We start from the raw sequence: 12643 nt of genomic DNA, 5'->3' as shown, positions 1-12643 counted from the left end.
AGCTTTTGAAATACGAGCGTCCACTGATTTTTCATCTGGCTCGAATGATTTTTCATCTTCTGTTGAGAAATGGTTCACTGATTCTTCATCCTGTGAGAAATGCTCCTCCACTGATTTCTCATCTGGTGAGAAGTGCTCCTCCATGAGGGGTGACAAATTAGGATGATGTGGCAAATGGCAGCAAGTAGGATCAGAAGTATATCTTCTGCAGTCTGTACAACTAGGTAACATTCGACGGTCTCCAATCAGAATGGTACGCTTAGCGGAGGAGACATGGAAATTAAATAAACTGAGCGACACAACAAGTATAAAATGGAAAAATAAATGGAAAAATACCAAATAACTCAGCAGATGAAGATGAAGATGAAGATGAAGATGGAGATGGAATCCAGCTATATTTATAGAGACTTAAATTATGAATAGTTCAAATTATTGTTAAATTTTGAGTGAGAGACGTTCAAACTGATAGTGCGTCTAAAACAGTGGAGAATGGAAATCCAGCTATATTTATAGAGACCACATTATGAAGACACAGAAGGAGAATGGAAATCCAGCTATATTTATAGAGACCACATTATGAATAGTTCAAATGATGGTTAAATTTTGAGCGAGAGGCGTTCAAACTCATAGTGCGTGTAAAACAGTCCGTATATGACGTACGTTATTGTTAAAATATTCATTGACTTAATGCTTCGGCTTATATCTCCATGTTTAAGTACCGAGCAACTAAAGGTTCCATGATTTTGCACATGCATCAAATGGATGGCAATGTTTTAACTCAAGCGGGAAGATGCTTGAAGGATAGCAACCAGTATTGAGTGGACATTATAACCTGCACGTAATGAACGAGCAGATCGGATGATCCTCGCAGTCTCGTGAAGGAAGATGGAGGGAAGTTATTGACAACGGCATCGTGAGATGATGTCGCGTGTCCCATGCAGACTAGCAAGGTGCGAAGGTGGGGCCGCTAACAAAATTGAGCTGGAAGATGACTGGACAATGCGCCATCAGGCTTTTGTGGACCCATCTTTCTACGTTGGAAGGTCAATATCAATATTGACAGATGGTGATCGCGCGATGTGCCATGCTAGACAGATCTACGACGGATATAGAGCGTTTTTTAAACAGAGTGTTTGGGGCATTTTTCATTGTTATTCATGCGGGAAAATTGAAGGCAGAAGAAAATAAGATTGTTGACATTGAATAAAAAGAGGCATGTCGAGGCACATGGATGTCGACTGATTCTCAACAGACCGATTTAGGAGGTGTTTTGTTGGGTCGATTCGTATTAATAGACAAAGTTGGCAATACCAGAGGTGGCAATATCAGCAAGTTTCCATTGCCACTACAAAGAGAAGTTAAGATCTTCAGAAGGATACAAAATCATTCACGTAAGGTGAACTTGGTCAGAAGGGTAGTGAATTGGCAGTTTGAGTCTGACGATGTTTCGATTCGATGGATATGATTTTTCAAATCCATTTAGTGGTAGGATGTGTAGAAAAGCATTGGAATGATTATTTTTTCTCATGCATGAACACCACCAAGAAAGGAATTTTCATTATAAATACAGCTATGTGGTGTCTTCAATTGGTAAAAAGAATAAGAAAATTCATTAGCTTCTCCAAAGGTTTTGAAATGGTGAATATGATTTTTGCGTAGTCTCGTGCTAGAAGTTACACTGAGCTCTTTGATACCAGATGGAATTCTTTTGGGTGTGAGTATTCTTATAGTCGATGGAGTATTGAAAATGGGGAGGATAGTTGATGGAGACTTGAAATTAGTTTCTTATCAGAACAAGCCCTGCAGGACTCATCCCCCGTCTCTCCTCCGTCACTCGCTAGTAGAGGGTTAAAGAAGGAGCTTTATAGAGGAAAAGGAGAAGAACAAGGTTGCGATTGGGGGAGTAGCTGATCATCTCAGCATAGGCATGGAAGTTGCAATGCCTTCCCTTCACTTTATGTTCCTCTATGAGCTCCTCTTTCTACTTTCTCTGATCCTAGGCATGAAGGTTTAAACTTCTCATCTAGTTTAAGGGTGACTATACTTCTTTTCAAGATCTAATTTCCCTTCCAGAAGGGAAATTCTCTGCAAAACAAAGATGATGTATCTCATGGTCCATTTTAAATTATCTGCAATGATAGTGGCATAGCTCAAAAGGTTTTGTTTCTACCAAAATGTTGTTAGAAATTTTGGTTCTACTTCATCATGAATGCCAGCATGGGTAGTCTTCTGGGAGACTGTGAGTAATATTTTTGTAACAAAGCCATAAGCAGTCTTATGATCTTGTAACAGGTGACTCCTCTGGCCTGAAGCTTGTTTTTTCCCTTGTTTCTATAAAAAGGAATTCAGGGCCATGAGACAGAGGTCGAGAAATTTGGTCACAAATCTTGGGGGTCGAGAAGCTTCATCCATAAGTTTGGATCCAAGCCCTTGGTCATGTATAGTAAGTCTAAGTGAAATGAGTAGGCTATAATAGGAATTTGTAGAGAAAATAAAATAGATCTTGTGTCTTATTTTGTTTGAAGTTCTTGAAGGAGTTATATGTAAGATAATTTCTAACAGAAAATAGCTTATTAAATGAATGCAAGCATAGTTCAAATTCATTTTCTCTAGTTTGTAACTCTATTATGTTTTGAATTAGTAAGATCAAGGGTTTTTGCATTCATTTCATTGTTGTGATGTATGTGTTTTCTATCTTATGCTCTGAACTAAGGGGTTGGTTAAATTGATAGGATAGGATCTGCAAACTGATGGAACTTATAAATGGATTCTGATAAGTATTTTGGGTTGGGACAGATAGATGAGATGCATTGTAAGGCAGTGTTATCTTAAGATCTCCAGCTATTAGATTAATGTTTTGTTCTGTTATATTTCATCTTATGTTTTACAATTTTAATCGCCCAATGGATAAGACACTAGTCGTGGATTTAAGTTGTTTCTAGTAAAAATTCTTTACCCCTAGCTCATCAACAGCTTGATGTAAATCGATAATTTCAAAATATCTTTTTATTTTTGTTTATGTCAATGCTTGTCAAAAGTTGTCTCATGCTTGAAAGTAGGTCGAGGATCACTGAGAGCTAGCCACTCTATAGCATTCTCCCTCTTTGTTGAGCCCCTTTTAGGAGTAAGACCTTCTGCTTTATTTTAAAGTCGTCTGCAATTATGGTGCGGAGATTGCATGAGCATTAAGGCACCACCCTCCCATCTTTTGTAGAGGCCAAAGTGAAGAAGGGTTAGCATAATCCTTGTCATATGTTTCTCCAAATCCTCGAGTATCTCTAAAAAAGTGCAATCTGGGGAACCAACGGGAATAATTGGAATTCTTGAAATGCTAGCAAACTTGACTATGCTAAGAATAGAAAATAAAACCAAGATGGGACATGGAAAAGAATCCTTCGCTCTACACATCTTTTGGATAAATGTTGGTAGTGATAAGTAGAATGAAAAAAAATATGCTAAAACAAAGCAAGGCAGAAGGTTTTGTGTATTCAATGAATTGAATCTTACAAGGAGGTTAACAATTAAACCATGATTATATATTTAATATATAATAAATTACATGAATATCAAAGAAAGAGAGAATTGTGAAACTGGGTATAATTATAAAAATCATTGTGAGGTAATATTTTAGTAATGTGTATTAATTTATGTATGTCTTGTGGTTAATTTGTAAGGGTGAATAATTTTATAGACACTCCAAGTGTTATGACATGTGGAAAGTCAATCATGATATATTAAAATGTCATGATATGGCAAATACTAGTAAATATTGTGTTTGTGTCTCAAATATATGATACAGGGTATCTGACTTGGAGTAAGGATGAGGTAGACATTATAACTATACATCAAAATGTACCCTTTGTGACAATCATGTGTGCAAGTAAATAGTTATGAATGTGCTATTAAATTATAATGTATTGGTGTATGCTTAGTGAAAGGAGTGTATGAATGAATGTATAATTATACATATTTTTTGTGTATGCAGGTAGATATTGCAATCATGTTATATTCTATGTTGGGGTTTTATTACCTCTAGTATCAACCCTCACCTTTGCACAAAGATATGCTAATGTGACTAGGGTCCAAGGGCTAGAGGCCTTCCATCAAAGTGTTATGAATTTTCCATGGATGTTTGTTCTTGTGCTAGCTGGTGAACTCCCATTAAAAAAAGTATGACTCTCTATGGACATTGTCCTTGGCCTACTCACCCACAAGTAGAACCATGCTTGTTGGTTCATAGCATAAACTCACTCCTTGTGACTAGTATCCTATGGTTCAAGACGGACCCTTAGGTGCCATGGTACTTGGACTCATTCCAACTATTGATTATCAAGACTTAGTACCTCAAATTATGAGTATAAGAGGCCTTCCAAAATGGTAGGCATTTGAAATCAACATGGACTACTGGTATATAAATATAGGTAAGAAAATGTGCAATAGAGAAAAGTTAGATATGGAGTTTAATCATGTTCTCCCTTGGGATAAGTGCAAACAATTAGGATGAAATTGACTTTTAATATTACATAAGATTATCCACCAAAGAATTAGAGAAATAGGATTCAAGATCATGGATAGTATGATAGGATGATAGCACACGCAACCAAGGTGCATATTAAGCAACACAAATTTGAGTAGTGATATTGACACCTTATAAGAATAAGAAGTTGAGGTTTACACATGATAATAGGAGTACTACATGAAATTATTTTTTATTTTGATACAAGAATTAAAGAAAGTAACATACAAAATGCTTCAGACATATGAAATTATGCATTATTTTCTTAGCATGTATCAAGTTTTGTGGGAACATGCCTATCCTTATTTGAGATGAATTCTTTTGAGATGTGTTGTTTCCTTGTTTCATCAAACAACTATTGGACTCATAGAAGAGTGTGAGGATTGTTTTATATGAAATCTATCTTTTGTAAGTCTTTTTTGGAGTCCTAGGGGGTTCTTTTGGATTGTAGGTAATGGTGAGTGTCAAAATAACTTGATGACCCATTAATGATTAAAAGGAAAAAATGATTTTTCTATTTTGACAATTGGAATTACAAGACAAATATTTATAGAAATTTTTTTTTTTTTACTAACATTGCTATGATTAAGAGGCTTATTAGGACCCATGTTATGAAAAAAATCTTTCTTCTCCTAAGAGACTATAGGGTAGTTTGAAGCGAGAATGTAGTTTTTTTGTGTTTATTGGAAAGTAGGATAATGTAACTCACTCATGTAGTAATAACGAAACAAATTCTATAATTTCAATTTTGTAAGTACATAAAAATGTGAGTAAATTTCATGTAAGCAGATAAAAAATCAATTTTATCAAGCCTTGGGTTGATTGATGCAAAAGAAAAATGTGCTATTTCTATAACCTACCAGATTCTAGAAATCAAGAAATAGAAAAATAATTTAAATATCCAATCTATTAGTGAAACCCTAGCTTACACTTTTGCACAACCCGACATCATATTCATGTTGAACTTGCACCTAATTTTCCTCGTGGAAATAGAGATAATAGTCCTTCCTTCACCTACAAATATGCGGGTAAGAAAATAATAAAGAAACAAATTAGATTAAATATATATCATACATGTAAAAATAGAAGGAAATAAAATACAAGCAACCCTTTGTGAAGGGTGTAGCCTACCCAGAAAAGTTCATGCCTTAGGGTAATGAGGACAAATATCCCTACTCACACACCTTTTAGCGAATAGTAATAAAAAATCCATAGCATAAGAGAAAAGTTTAGATTTCTCTGATGTCCTTTATTCAAAACTATATCAGCTCGATCCCCTACAAATAGCTGCCCAACAAATGACATTGAAAAAAATTATGCTTTGTAGAAGTTTAATGGAATAGTGGAGAGCCATACGAGTGAATATGGGCCCTGTCATGCATTCAAAGTTGTGGATGTGCTTCCTATTTATCATTGCCACAAGGGGTTTCGTGCAAACAAACTTTTAGACACTCTTTTGTGGGTCCCCGTCCGAGTCTACAAATCTTCCTAAACCACTGGCACTGCAGTCAGTCTATAAAAACATGATCTAATTCTCCTTATAAATAGGCACCAGAATTTGGGAAGGAATTAGGAAATTGGAATTGAGGGTGAGAAGAAGGTAGAGATGAAAGTGTGTGTGTCATAGGAGCAGGAGGGTTCATTGCCTCCTGGCTTATCAAGATGCTCTTGAGCAGAGGCTACACTGTAAAAGGAACAGTCCATGATCCTAATCAGTATTTATTTTTTATATCTGATAAATTGAATTTTTAGGGTTTAGGCGGGGGAGGGGAACTCATCCCCTGTATTTATTATATTTTCTATCTATATCGATGAGGATCAATTACATGTAGATGATAAAAATTATAATCATTTGAAAGAGTTGGAAGGGGAGCAAGAGAGGCTTGAGCTTGTGAAGGCTGATATTCTTGACCCTAACAGTTTGATAAAAGCTATCAGAGGTTTCAAAGGAGTCTTTCACATGGCTTTCCCTATCATTGAATATCTGGTATGTCCCTGTCCCTTTCCCTTGCTTGTTTAGTTGAGGAGTTTTACTGGTCTATGCACTTAATATTTTAATGGCCACTTCCATAGGCACAAGTGTTGCAGGAGGCTATGAAGGGCATTCTAAATGTGTTGAAGGCCTGCAATGAATTGGGAGTGAAGGGTGTAATCCTTACGTCTAGCATCGACACCATTTACCTCGACCCCAAAATGAATCCACAAGCTATAATCGATGAAGACTACTAGGGCAACCTTGATTACTGCATTGAAACCAAGGTCACAAACTAAAAGTTAGTTATGTCACAATCCTAACTAAAGAGTCTGCATTTTGCCCCTCTTTAATACAATTCAGCCCGTTGCGTTGTTTCAAATAAACAGATTAACAGATATATGCCCGAGAGATTGATTGAACAAATTGTGAGAAGATTGATCTCTCGATAGATTATGGGAAAATATATTGGATGATTGAATATTGCATGAGTGATTATGTTGAGATGCACATTTGATGAAAATGCACAACTGAACAATTGATGGAAATGAGCAGTATAGCCGAATTGATAAGTTGATTAAGCTGATTTAGATTGACGCTAGCGCAAGACAAGTTGATCTAATAATTGATTAATTGATTGATCCAAGGGCGAGGACATTTGAGAAGCAAGTTGATTGATCTGATAAATTAATTGATAAAGAGATTAAGAGACATGTACCAGTTGGATAACGCATTTGATTGATCTCTCTGAAACAAGGAATCTATGAAGAGAATATTGAAAGAAATGGCACTAAGAAATGATTGATGTTAAAGATAAAAAGAGATGAAATGAAGAAAGAAAACTTGGAAATGAAATGATAGAAGGAAGGGATGAAGGAATAAAAGAATAATTGATGAGAGAGATGAAGAAATAAGGAAAAGAATGAAGATAATGAAAGAGGAAGATGATGAAATAAATAAAGATGAAAATAAAGGGAAGAGGAAGGGATGAAAATTTATGTTCTTTTAAAGTGCTTATATCATCATCGATCTTATTATGGAAAAAGGATGAACTCATCTAGATATGGATTAGACGCAAATGAATCATATTGGTCACATATAGGAAGACACATCAAACAATGAAGGAATGCTTTAATTCACATTAGACCCACACTTCTTCGATGATCAAGTAGACAACCATGTCCTAAGAGTGTCTAGTAAGAATTCGGAGACTTCATGTCCATTCAAGAATCAGGTCTCCCCACCCTCAAATAGGGCTCCCCCCGTCGTCATGAGGTCTGATATATCTCACACAATTGCGGATACATAAGGAGCTGACAGAATGGCTAAACACCAAGAAGTGGAAGGCTTTTGCCCTCTGGCTAATTTATATAGCGGATCAAATTAAAAGCACCGCTTAGGTTGTCCCCTCTCACCCGACCCTAATGGCTTCTCGACTAGGCCTTCTAAGCATAATAACAATTTCTCTTTCACCGAGGATCCCAAATGCAAAGGGAGAGGATACTTTTGTTATTATCTTTTTGGGATCAACTAAAATAAAAATATGTGCAAATACACAAAACACATCAAAAACTTGTTCTTTTTAAACACCAAATCAAAATGTGATTTAAGCTAAAATAAAAAATAGCTTGTTTGAAAATCATAATTTCTTCGACAAACGTCCTGCACCACACAAGTTAGCAGTTTAAAGATATGATCTTTGACAAGTGAAAATAGATGCCTTGCCCAAATCGTTAGCCCTGCAAGATTAGTACCAATTGTAGCATAGAAATTAGGAATCATCAAAGCAATATACAAAAGGACATATTATTCATCATTAGCTCAATCACACATTGCAATGATCTAATCCTAAGCACACTCAATAGAGACATAAAAACAAAGCATTCAAAAGCAAATATTATGCAAACTAGATGATGAATTGAATACTCCTTCCATGCGGCTCCATTGTTGTTCTTTCCTCTTCAATGGGTTTGTGGATCTCACCTACAAGTGCACTCACAATTGAAAGCAAGATTGATGAAAAACTCAAGAGTACTAGAAGCGAAAGTTCGGTAGTTTGATAGGAATTAGGATTCAAGAATCAAGGGTCAAGGGATTTGATTGAAGAAATTCATCCAATTTATAGAGAAATTGGAGAAAAAGATCAAATTAGCATGAAATGGATATTTAGGCAATTGATTTCAAAAATAGGAAAATAGAGTGGAAAGAAGAAGGTTATGACACCTTCTATGTCATGAATTATGACATATTGCCAATGCAAAGCTTAGAGAACTAGAACCTTATGACATCTTGCTATGTCAAGAGTATGACGCACGAAGCACAAAAATAGGGAGAACTAGAGACAAGTGAATTAGGTGGAAATTGCAATTAGGAAATTAGAAAATAGGTGGAAATTAGGAATTTAGAAATTAAGAAATGATGAAATTAGGAAATTAAGAAATGATGAAATTAGGAAATTAGGTAAATTAATTAATAATTTGTCATTTATTAATTAATTCACAAAGAGGAATAATTAGCCAATTAAATTAACATTTAATTGTGACAAGAAAACTTAGGATAAATAAATAATTTATTAATCCTAGAGGAAGAAATGACAAACCAGGTTAAATGATGAAATCACGAAACCCTAGAAGATGAATTAGATCTTGATGAAAGATAATTGACATCGATCATGATTTTGAATTGATAAATGACCAGTGTTGATAAATGATTTGATTGAGATTGGCTGACAAAAATCAATGACAAATTGACCAAATTGACATGATTTGAAAAGGACAAGGATCGATGACGAATCGATCGCAATATGACAAGATTGACAAGGACAAAGATCGACCAAAATCATGACTGAAGGTTGTTGTCAACAAGACCAAATTCGAAGGTGAGATGATAGAAGAATGACTCGATGCTCGCAAATGATAAAAACCAAGTGCATGACATAGGAGAAATGTTAATGCGACGCAAAAACCTAAAATGAGGCAATGTGCAAATGTTAAAGTATAATTCCGCAAGCGTTGACAGTTTAAAGATATGATCTTTGACAAGTGAAAATAGATGCCTTGCCCAAATCGTTAGCCCTGCAAGATTAGTACCAATAATAAAAAATCCAACTTTCTCACAAGTCTATTGATACAATCAACAACTAACATGAACTCCAAGGCACAAACTAAGAACTAACAAGGGCGAAAAACCAAAAGACTCTACTATTAAATGAACACAAAAACCCCATTAAGAAACAAAAATAAAAAAACTAAAAACAAACCAAAACAAAGAGTCTAATAACCAAACAAAAATATAGACTCGACTAACGAAACAAAACAAAGACTTAAATAACAAACAAAACAAAAAAATCAGAGACTAACTAACAAACAAGAACAAACAAACATAAAGACACTAACAAGAACTAACCAAAGAAAGGCACTAACAAAAGCTAACAAATAGTAAACAAAATAAAAACTAATAAAGACTACTAACACACTAAGAACTAACAATCTAGTAATTAATAAAACAAAAAATACTAACGAAGATCAAACAAACACAAAAATTAACAATAAACAAAAACTAACAAATAAAAGAAAACCACCTAACAAAGACTAAAACAAAACAAAAAAAAGATAACAAAGACTAACCTTGAATAAAATAAAAATGAAAACACAAAAAGAAAAAAAGATACAAATAAAAAAGAACAAAACAATAAAACATAAAAACAAAAACAAAAGCAACTATCAAACCAAGAATAAAAAACAAACTAAAAGCTAACTATCAAATCAAAAATAAAAACAAACTATATACCTACCGAAAAAATCAGCAAACAAACTAAAATTGAACACAAAAGGACATGAGAACTGCCTAATAAGAATGCCTCAAAGAAATGCCATTCTCTAGAGATGCACTGGCAGACATGCATACAAGATGTGAAGCACGGGAAAAGAATGCAGGGACATTAGAGAATTCCACATAGACACAAGCTAGACATATGTCATACACTAACAATATACAAATGAGAAGAATGCAAGTAAATATCTCCCAAATAGATGTTGTTATAATATGCTTAAATATCTAAACAAATATTTCAATGAGAGAAACCTTGCACAAAACTCAAGAGACCAAATATAAAGAAACAGAAGGCATTGTTTTCCTCCCCTCCTTATTAAATATGGTTACATATATAAAATAGAAGGGTTTCAAGTAGTTTATGTAAACAATTGAACTGCTTAACAAAAGTTCTTTAAGCATGTAAGATAAGGATATAAAATAACTTTTCTTTTGGTAAATTATGCATACAACTTTACAACAGCCCTATCTAATCTACACCAAACCAGATAATATAGCACAATTAAATTTATAGAAAGAGTATAAATTTTGTATATTGATTGTAGTTAATCCATCAATGATCAAATGCATTTTTCCACAATGCAAATATCCTTTCAATATTCAATCTATTCAATAGCCTACAAAATAGACTATAAAACGGTGAAAATAAATTGAATATGGGATCCTTTTGGGGAACACAGTTCTATTTAAGAAACTAATGGTGCCAAGGTCATCTTCTTAAAGGTCCAATCCCTAAAATTGTTCCCATTCGTAAAAGCACAAACAAAGTAAACATATAGAGTGATGATGAGGATATTTTTTTGTTGAAGATAAAAATATCGAGAAATCGCGCACAAGAGAAGCATTGGTTACAAAATCTAAAGTATATTACTAATAACTAATGGAACACTCGTAGAGTAAAGAGAATTTACCTTGGGAGATGCTTTTAATTAAATTCCTAATAAAAATGATACTTGCTTGCCTTATTAACTTAATTGAATTCATAATACAATTAGATATTTCCCACTTATTCTTAACCCTAATAAATGTGCGTATTAATAGGCATGTCGATATGGGAAACTTATAAGAAGTATTAGAATAAAAGGAGTATTAAATATGGATTGAAAAAGAACTCTATTGTGGCACGGCATGAAGTATGCAAGAGGGTGCAAAACATACAAACTATATTATAAATTTCAAACATGTGCACAACGGAACAGGTCAAATACATTCCTTTTAAATTTATTGCATGGAAAATACATTTTCTTGAAATTTGTTGGATATTTATTGATGAATCATTTTTGTGAAGAGTGAATATTTGCATAGTGTGACACTTCTATAAAGAAAAAATACAACACAAATATAAATTCTCAACCTAGATTGCAAATTCTCAACCTAGATTGCCTAAAATTGGTGTGTATTTTCTAAATTTTAAGATTATATACAGTAAAGGAATATCGAACTCTTAATAAAGTGTATGCATATATAAAAATTAAATTAAATTAGTTAGATACATATTTTGATAAATTAATGATCTAATAATTTTAATTGTTGATTGTTTATTAGTGAAGAAAGGTCACTAGGATGTCACAAAAAATATAGCAACTTATTTGTTTTCCCTAAGTTTCGTCCTCTTTAAATAATTTCAAAATCTAGTGCATACAAAAAAAACTCATTTTCGATGAATTTTAATTTTTTAATAGTTTTCTAAATTAAAATTTCACTTGAAGCTTATGAAATCCCTAGCCCTTTGAGTGAGTTTCAGTTCTAGGAAGTTAAATAGTGATCATGGGGCCCAACAAGGCATATGTTGAAATTAGTATGATCTACAAAATATTTTTTTAGAACACTATTGTGCTTAGAATGTGACACACATCAAAAATTATATCTTCTATTAGATAAGGTAAACTTTACAATGACCTTTACTGTTGTGAGAAGAAGATAAGGTTTAAGTAATTACATTAATAATCAAAACTGATTTGTTACTCAAAGAAACAAAAAAAACACCATAGAGATCGAATTCATATCCATTTGTACATTCTACATTTCTTACTCTCTAACATTCAGAAGGTTCCAATCTTCTTCAACTTGCATCTACAAAATTATTGTATTCTAAATATTCTTGTTTTTCTATTTTTGTATACTTCACTTCGCAAAAACTAACTAACTAATGTGAACTCTCTAACTCCTTACTATAAAATCTCTCTTCCAATATTAACCATCCCAACTTATAGATTGTTGTGATTTACGAAACGTAACAATCTAAAGCATTAAAATGTATCACTCTCTTTCTTTGTCATGTCTACCTGTAATTACATAATCAGTGCTTAACATGTGCAATTTGT

The 12643-nt window shown here is 33.7% G+C and overlaps 1 pseudogene; it reads left to right on the top strand.

Moving 5' to 3' along the window:
- Nucleotides 1–12643, top strand: part of LOC131059797 (cinnamoyl-CoA reductase 1-like) — a 58871-nt pseudogene that overhangs the window by 22991 nt on the left and 23237 nt on the right.

Source organism: Cryptomeria japonica, chromosome 3 (genome assembly GCF_030272615.1).
Source record: "Cryptomeria japonica chromosome 3, Sugi_1.0, whole genome shotgun sequence".
Classification (NCBI taxonomy): Eukaryota; Viridiplantae; Streptophyta; class Pinopsida; order Cupressales; family Cupressaceae; genus Cryptomeria; species Cryptomeria japonica.
This window is presented reverse-complemented; position numbering and strand designations above follow the sequence as displayed.